The sequence below is a fragment of the Mauremys mutica genome, chromosome 25 (genome assembly GCF_020497125.1).
Source record: "Mauremys mutica isolate MM-2020 ecotype Southern chromosome 25, ASM2049712v1, whole genome shotgun sequence".
Taxonomy (NCBI): domain Eukaryota; kingdom Metazoa; phylum Chordata; order Testudines; family Geoemydidae; genus Mauremys; species Mauremys mutica.
In genome coordinates, this window is record NC_059096.1 from 6,422,151 (window position 1) to 6,430,362 (window position 8,212).

Genomic DNA, 8,212 nt, shown 5'->3' on the forward strand with positions numbered 1-8,212 from the left:
GGAGTCAAACGTATAAATGGGTGCTCAGTGCTTCTGGGAAATCCAACAGCTGTTTAGCCAAGGGCCTCTTCTGGGGGAAGCAGGTATTCTGATTTAATGGGGAGTGAGACTTCAATCAAATTTTGTCAGCATCCTGATACAATTTTTTTTTTGCCTCAAGATCATTTATTTTAAGTTTGTTTTGTTCTAAATCCAATTTCAGATACTATTTTGGCCAGAAATGGTACTAGAACGAGTTCTTGCCCTGAATCCTCGTGTTGAACTAATTGCTGCTACTAGAATAAACAACACAAGTTATTGGAACATGTCAAGCAATGGTTTTTTTTTTTTTAAGTTTAAAGGGACATGGACAACTACATTGAAATTTTGTTAAAATGAGCTTTCATAGAATCTAGAAACCAAAGTCGTCTTTTCACTTTTAAAAAGAACACGGCAAACATTCCTGCACCGTTTGAAACCCAAATAGTGCTGCACTAAGAATTTGAAAATGAAACAGACTATAAACAAAAGTGAAACTGACCTCATTGATTTTCATAGTCCAAGTAGAGAGAAATGCAAAAAGTAAACAGCACAAACATGAAAAAAGTCATTTGGATTTTTAAAAATTCTTTAGTTCTTAATAATGATTTAATACTACTAGTGGGTAGCAGAGGTGAGGAAATGTTTGTTTACATCTGATTACGTTGACAGTGTCCCTTTAAAATAGCATCTATGCATGTCCAGCAGTTATAGACAATACTTTTTTAGAGCAGCTTTCCACTCACAAAATTCTAATCAGGGTGAGACTCTGGAGATCCAGGGCCAAGAATTTAATGGTGGGGAAATAATTTCAGTCTTAGCCCCATGCGGGCGTTAAAATATCAGCGTGAAAGCAGCAATGAAAGGAGGGATGTTAATATATCTCCATAGAAAAGCGTTACTAGTTAAGCTACACCTAAGGGAAAATGGGTCAATCCACACAAATGTGGGAAGCAAACTTGCGTTTTGAAAAGCTCCGCTGGGGCCCAATATTTCTGTGTTTACTCACACGGGTAAGATCAGACCCTCATTCTTTAAGCTAAGCATGTCAGATCACACAAGGACATTTAAAGTCAAGAAAAAAATTAAAGAAGCAGGGTTTTTTTTAAGTCACACTTTGGTGCCTTTCACCAGAGGATCTCAAAGCACCATGCACACAGTTGCCTCCTTTGAGTTAAGTGTTGTTACACAGCAGAAAAATCCTGGCTCGGCAATAAGTGAAAACAATTGAGTCAGTTAACTTCTATTCTTCATCCCATCCGAGGTCAATAGTTCTGAGGTCTGGAAGGGTGTGACCCAAGGAGATCACACATCGTGATTGTCCGCTGGCCCACAGAGGAGTTCTTGGAAAGGTGGTTGCTACTCAGGAGATCAAATTTTCCTCTTGGACTTCCAACTTTATCTTTCCCTTAAATGTGTTATTTTCAGTGGAACAACTTTTGGAATTTGTGGCCATAATGGGGAGAATTCTAGCTACTTCTGATGAAGGCTGCACCATCGAAACACATGTAACAATACACATATCAACCTCATGTCCATCAAGGTAAAACCGTGCTCTGGGTTATTAAACCTTGAGACTCACTGCAGTGTCACCCCTCCCGCCACCATTTTTACAAGAGGCAAGTGAGTCATTGAAGTTTCCAAAGTGCCTAGAGGAGTCAAGTGTCCAAATTCCACTGAGTTTCAGGGAGATTGGATGCCTAAGAGAGGCAAGCATCTTTCAAAATCCCAGCCTAAGTGACTTGACCAGGGCCCTATAGGCAGTTAGTGGCAGACCCAAGAACAAATCTCCCGGAGAAGTCCTGGCTCTCAGTTCTCCTCTGTAACCAATAGCCCACACTCCCTCACCCCACAGCTTCATCAGACTAATAGTACATATTCCTAGCAGGATGTGTCAAGGTGCAGGGTTAACATCACGTGGGAACAGAACAGACACAATATGGGGCAGGGGAAAGGGAAGGCAGCACCTGAAAACGCTGTAGAAAATGGTGAAGGCAGGTTGTACCTGTGCAGTTAACTTGGACATTTGGTGCCATACAGTCCTTTTTGTAAACAGTAACACATTCAATTTCCCCTCCAAGCATTAGCAAGGAGACGTCTATCCGTCCCCTGCCCCTGTCCAGCCCCCTTTCAGAAATCCCCTGTAGCGTGATTAACAGAACCCAGTGTGGGTCTTTTTGGGCAGGGAGAGGGAAGGCAAAGGAACACAATCTAATCCCTTAACATTAGAGGCAGTATGGCCTAATGGATAGAGCACTGGACTGAAACCTGGGTTCTATTCTTGGCTTAGCCACTGGCCTCCGGGATGACATTGAGCCTCAGTTTCCCCATCTGTATGATACTTCTCCTCCTCCTCCGTGAAATCTTCCTATGAAAAGTGCCAATTTTTATTATTAACCCAGACGTTGTGAACATCTTGCCATTCTCCTATTGCTAGATGGGCGAGGTCCTGGCTAGCTACGGAGGGAGGAGAATGGTATGGAACAGGGTGTTCATGTTATGGAAGATTGGAGAACCACTGACTCAGCCAGTTTAGCAATGAATTAAGATCACGTCTGGTAAAATCCATGTCAAAAGCTGGCTCAGTCTGGGAGCAGGAGGGGAGACCAGAGGAGAGAAAAACAGTGTTTAACAGGACTCTCTCTTCTCTGTCCTGAGTTACCCCATCTAGTAAAGCAATGAGCATGTGTAATGTCCGGTGGGTGACTCAGCAATGCCACATGTACAAAGCCTGCAAACGAGTCATTGGTTTTGGATTTGCTAGGGGTTAACCACAGAGAGAGAGAGACACACACAGCGCTGTCCACAACCATCATCTTTCTTCACAGCGGACTCAGGTCTTGAACCAAAGGTTAGTCTTCCTCCTTGCGCTCCAGCCCTGCCTTTTTGAAGCCAGATGTTGGTTTGGCTGGAATCAAACAGGCATATGAAGCACCAGCTGTTCACAGGTATTGGTCACACACAATAATGCTGTGGTCAGTGTTAAAACAGAAGGGAAAGGAGGGCCTGTCAGCACACTACTTAGTTTTTTTAGGCTGGCATTTCATAAGGACCCTGCTATGCACTGGCACTGCAAATTTTATCAAAAGGCTCTCAAGTGGGTATTACCCCTGTAAGGAAATTGAGGCACAGAGAGATGAAGTGACTTGCCTAAGGACACGCAAAAGTCAGTGGCAGAGCTGGGGATAGAAGCCAGGTCTCCAGACCCCCTGATGCTGTACACTAGCCATTATACCACATTGTCCCCCATTTTGCTGGACAACACCCCAATAACAACCTTGGGCTCCTCCCGAAGGCAGGCTGGGATTGATGATAAAGAACATGTGGGTTTTCAAAACTTTTAGCAACTATTGTCAACTTTCCCTCAAGAACTTTCTGCTTCGCGGCTGTGCCAAGCGTGGAGCCTTGGGCAACACTCTCGCCAGAACTATTTATACATTGCAGTGACTCACCTAAGGGCTGCTTCCTGGGTGGGTGTTCTTCCACCTTCTGTAAAAAAAGTAGTCCCTCCAAAATAAAATAAAAGTGGCCGTACTTCCTAACATTATTCAAAGCCTGAATGTTGAAACAGAAAATAGAACAGAAGTGTGCTTATTAATTGCATGAAATACTGTTTTTTGGAAAAGGTTTAAAACAAATTAAATTTGGGGCAAAGCTCATGGTGCAAAGTGGGGCAGACGTGGAAGGGTCAGAAGAAATCTGTCTCATGGAGAGGAACTGGTCATTGGGGCAGGGGGCCGATGGAGCTTCTCCCCATGATCTCTCACCTCCCCCCACCCGGGAGTGAAGAAAGGAACATACCTCCAAGGCTTCCTATAGGATCCTCCTGTATTGATTTGGGGGAGGGGAAGGGGAAAGGGGCGGGGGGGGGGTGGAGAGAAAGGACCAGCAATACTCCTCACCTTGACTATATCAATTGTAGTGCATTCTGGGGAAACTCTGTACCCTCCTGTCATTCTTGTTAAGCGAGGGCCTAATCCTGTAAAGGGGTAGACATGTGAACCATGGGAGTCGTAGGAGCAGTCCCTCACCCGCATAAACCTTTACAGGATTGAGCCCTAAACTAATAAAATTCACATGAAGTCGAGCCTGCACAGGACTTCCGCACGTGCCTACGTCTTTGTGGGATCAGCCTTTTTTTTTTTTTTCAGAGTCTAGAATCGCTGAACTTTGGAATCATCTCAGGCCATATACATTTCCCAAGAAGGAAAAATAAATAAATAAATACACAGAGCATTAAACGTAAGTGCAATTGTTTCCCAGGACTCTGTCACACTGTCCCTGTACTATCTAGTCTCAACTAGCTTTGATCGACTCATGTAATTAAAGAAAGATTCTAAGACTAAACAAAACTCTGTTTCTCCTGAATGCTTGAAACAATGAGGGAGCTTTTGGGTCCCAAGGGACCACAGGATCCAGGAGCGGATCCTGGGGAGCTTTCAGGTCCCAAGGGACCACAGGATCCAGGGGCAGATCCTGTGGTCCCTTGGGACCCGAAAGCTCCCCCCATTGGCGCCAATAGGATTTTTCTGGCTGCCCCAGGAATTCAGGGATGAGGCTCTTGACGATTAAGCTTGCTCTCAAGTCTTGCTCTTTCTCTGCCCAGCCTGGGTGTGGCCCAGCTCCAGACGGGGATGAAATTAGAGAGACAAGCCTCACATTTGGTAAGGCAACTCCCATCTTTTCATGTATTTATATCTGCTCCTGTATTTTCCACTCCATGCAGCTGATGAAGTGGGTTCTAGCCCACGAGAGCTTATGCCCAAATAAATTTGTTAGTCTCTAAGGTGCCACAAGGGCTCCTCGTTCTTTTTTGCTGATACAGACTAACATGGCTACCACTCTGACAGGTGGGGGAGGTAATATCTTGTATTGGACCAACTTCTGTTGGTGAGAGAGAAGGTTTGGAGCTTACACAGAGCTCTTCTTCAGCTCTGGGAAGAAATGTTATTTGAGTGCCTTCAGAATTTAGGAAGAGGTGAGATGGGGGCGAGGGAAGTTAAAAATTCCCTTCTGCTTTCCCCCATGTGTCTCAGGAGCTCTCTCAAGAAGATGGTTCAACACATTTTCTCTTCCAAGTTTTGACAGTATTACCCCTAAAGTACTGTTCTGTGGTTCTAGGGTCAGCTTTTAAAAAGGTATTTAGATGCCCAACTCCCACTGAAATCAATCATCTGATTCATTCCAAGCTAGTCATCAATCTGTCCTCAAACCTACTTCCTCAGGTATCCCCCACAAAATCAAAATTGAGACAGAGAGAAGCAGAATTCTACTTATTGTTGCCCCGAATGCAGGCAACTGAAAAACCATAGTCCTCCTCAGCCCATTGTCAATGACACTAATATTTCCACAGCCTAGAGGACTCCAGAGGTGATCCTAGAGCCTGTTTGCCTGACTGGATACTGTTGCTTTTCAATGTATGGGTCACAAGCACGGAGGCTTAGGAACAAGATTTTCAAAAATAGGAGCCTAGAAGTAGGTACCTAACAATGGAATTAGGGTTGGATTTTCAAAGGTGCCTATGTGACTTCGGAGCACAAGTCGCACTGAAAGGCAACACACGTGCCTTGTGCTCTTAAGATGCCTCAGTGCTTTTGCAAACCCCACCCATAGAAGGCTGAGTAACTAGTCTGATTTTGAAAATTGCCAACACTCACCAGCTTAACTTCATCAGGGGCTGTTGGGTGTTCAGCACTTTTGGACATCGGGGTAACATTTTCAAAAGAATCTAAGTAACCCAACGTCACTGGGTCTTAGGTGCTTTTGAAAATTTTACCCTAGATTCCTTATTTAGGAGCCTACATAAAGAATTAGGAGCCTAAGTTTATTAGGCTTCTCTTTTTGAAAATCTTGGACCAAATGATTATAGTTCATTTTACTTTGGCTCTTTAAGAAACTAAACACCATGACCCAAGCTATCTGGGAACTGAATTCCCACCTGCCCAGGTGAACAACAAAACACACACACACAAAAACCAAAACTCAACATCCCAGAGCTGGATAGTTTATGACACTGCCAGGGGGTTAAACAGATTTGTGGAAAGCTCTGGGTCAACGCAGGTTATTAGGACTACATTTTAAAGATGCCCCACAGAAAATTAACCACCAAAATATTACATTAAGCTCAGTGGCTTTTGCAACAAATATCCAGGCCGTGTGCTTGATTTAGTATTAGAGCTAAAAGTGCCTATTTCTCCGGTTGCAACACTTTGGTGGCTTGTGCTAGATGCCTCACAGGGAAATGGAGGCATATGTCCATGGCTCAATTTTGAGTGGCATGTTGCTTGCCCTTCAGAGGCGGCAGTATCTGTAAGGCTACTTTCAGACATGAATTTTCCAATTTGAAATAGGTAGCAAAGTTATCGCCTTACTTTTTAATTGTGACATTGAGAGTTTTCTTTTGGTGCTTCATTTTTAGGGGGTGGATTTTAATTTACAGCGGATTCGGTTTAGTAGGGAGCTTCTAAATGTGGCGTTCGCTGTTGATCTCTCTTTTAAATATTCAGTACAGTTTGAACTATCTATTCCACACACACACACACAAAATCAGGCCAGATGGCAGCTGCGTTGTGGGAGTCCCACAGAAATGCCTGACCCAGAAAAACCTGGAGAAGAACAAACAAGAGGGAGGGGGAAGGGAAGCAGGGAGTTAAATAAATAAAACTTTGTATAGCAAAGTCTGTATTTGTATTATACACTCCATTATCCAGTGGGACAACCTGCCAGGGAAAGGGGATCGCCTCGGAGCTATATTTAAGGTGTCTGGCCGGAACAGAGTATTTTTTGGACACATCTCAGTCCAATGTTGTTCCTGTCCTCTCCCTACCCTGGGCTGAGGGATTAATAGGCGTAGTTTGGCAGTACAGTGTTACTCACCTGAGACAGAGGGCAATGGGAAGAGGCAAAGAAAGCAAAGGAGACTAGGATCAGGAGTCAGAAAGGGTATTTTGGAGTGCATGTGTGTGCAGGGGTGAGGTAGTGGGGTAGAATGGGATTTTGGAGAGGTGGGTGAAAAGATAAAAGGTACCAGGAGAGGTGGGCAGTAGTATTAGGGAATGGAGCAGGAATGGGATACTAGGGACATCAGAGAAGTCCAGACCAGGGGCTGAGCCAGAGAGGATGTCAGAACCCTGTACATTGCGTACAATGAATTCAGGATTTGCAGCCCCTCCCTACAGAGTACTAGGGTCCTTCCTGGACTGGGACCTGGTTCATCAGCGTATGACACCTGCTAAACGCTTTCCTCCAATACCAACTATTGTTCCTGGATCCCCACCCTCCATCCTGGTATCGGTCCAACTCACAACCCGTTGCTCCTAGACACCCACACCCCTTCTGGTACCAGTGCCAACTCCTGGTCCACTCTTCCAGGTTCCCTTCCCCCATCTCCACACTCCAAAAAACAAACACACCTTCTGGTACTAGTGCTACCACCAGGCCCTCTGCTTCTGGATACCCTTCACCCCACCAATAACATCAATGGTACCAGTACCACCTCTTGGTCCATTCCCCCCCCCCTTGCCCACGGAGCACCCACTGTTTCCATTCATCTCTCTTGGCCGAGTGTCCTTCTAGTACCAATACCACCTCTTTGGCACATTTTCCATGGTCCCTGTGATACCAGCACCATCCTCACCCGGCTCCTTGCCCTGGGCCCTTCCTGACCTCTCTGGCACCGGTACCAGCTGCCAGGATGCAGACTCACCGTGTGATCCTCTGAAGGGACGTCTCCAGGATCCCCGTCGCTGGGGCTGGCCCGGTTCGACCCAGTTCTGGGGTGTTACCGGGAGGCTTCAGCTGTTAACTGCAATTTTTCTCTTCTGCCCACCCGGCTTGGGAGCCTTGGTCCGGTTCGGTACCAGCCGGCCCGGTTCGGGTGGATCAACGGGAAACCCAGTGCCTGACCTCCCGCTAGGATAGGGCGGCTCGGCCCGGCCCGGTCCCCCACCTCGCGCCGGATCTCCGGGCTCCAGCGGCCCCGGTCCCTTTAAAGAGACGGAAACTGAGCCCAGCGCTGCTACAGGGGACAGCTGCAGTCCCCGCACGTCACAGGCGGGCCAGCCAATGGCAGCTGCGCCGGCGCAGATCAAAGGGGACGGGGAGCCCGCAGCGGAGCAAGAGCATCCAAGCGCCCCCCCAGTGCGCGTCTCTGCAGCTCGGCCCCCCCCTGCACCAGCCGCCCCTCCGCGCGCGC

The 8,212-nt window shown here is 46.5% G+C and overlaps 1 protein-coding gene across 5 annotated transcripts in view; it reads right to left on the reverse strand.

The window, feature by feature from the left end:
- PHOSPHO1 (phosphoethanolamine/phosphocholine phosphatase 1) overlaps window positions 1–8,212 on the reverse strand; it is a 28,794-nt gene that overhangs the window by 3,952 nt on the left and 16,630 nt on the right. Inside the window, exons 1-4 of one of the 5 annotated variants that reach the window (XM_044999872.1) lie at window positions 7,724–7,992; window positions 6,390–6,623; window positions 3,921–3,997; window positions 3,471–3,573 (exon numbers count right to left, since the gene is read on the reverse strand). The exons of 1 other annotated variant lie outside the window; for it this stretch is intronic. The gene's annotated coding sequence lies outside the window, so the exon portion shown is untranslated. Of the gene's footprint in view, window positions 1–3,470; window positions 3,574–3,920; window positions 3,998–6,389; window positions 6,624–7,723; window positions 7,993–8,212 lie in introns of those variants that run through there. 3 more of the 5 variants (XM_044999871.1, XM_044999874.1, XM_044999873.1) reach the window with 3 other exon arrangements.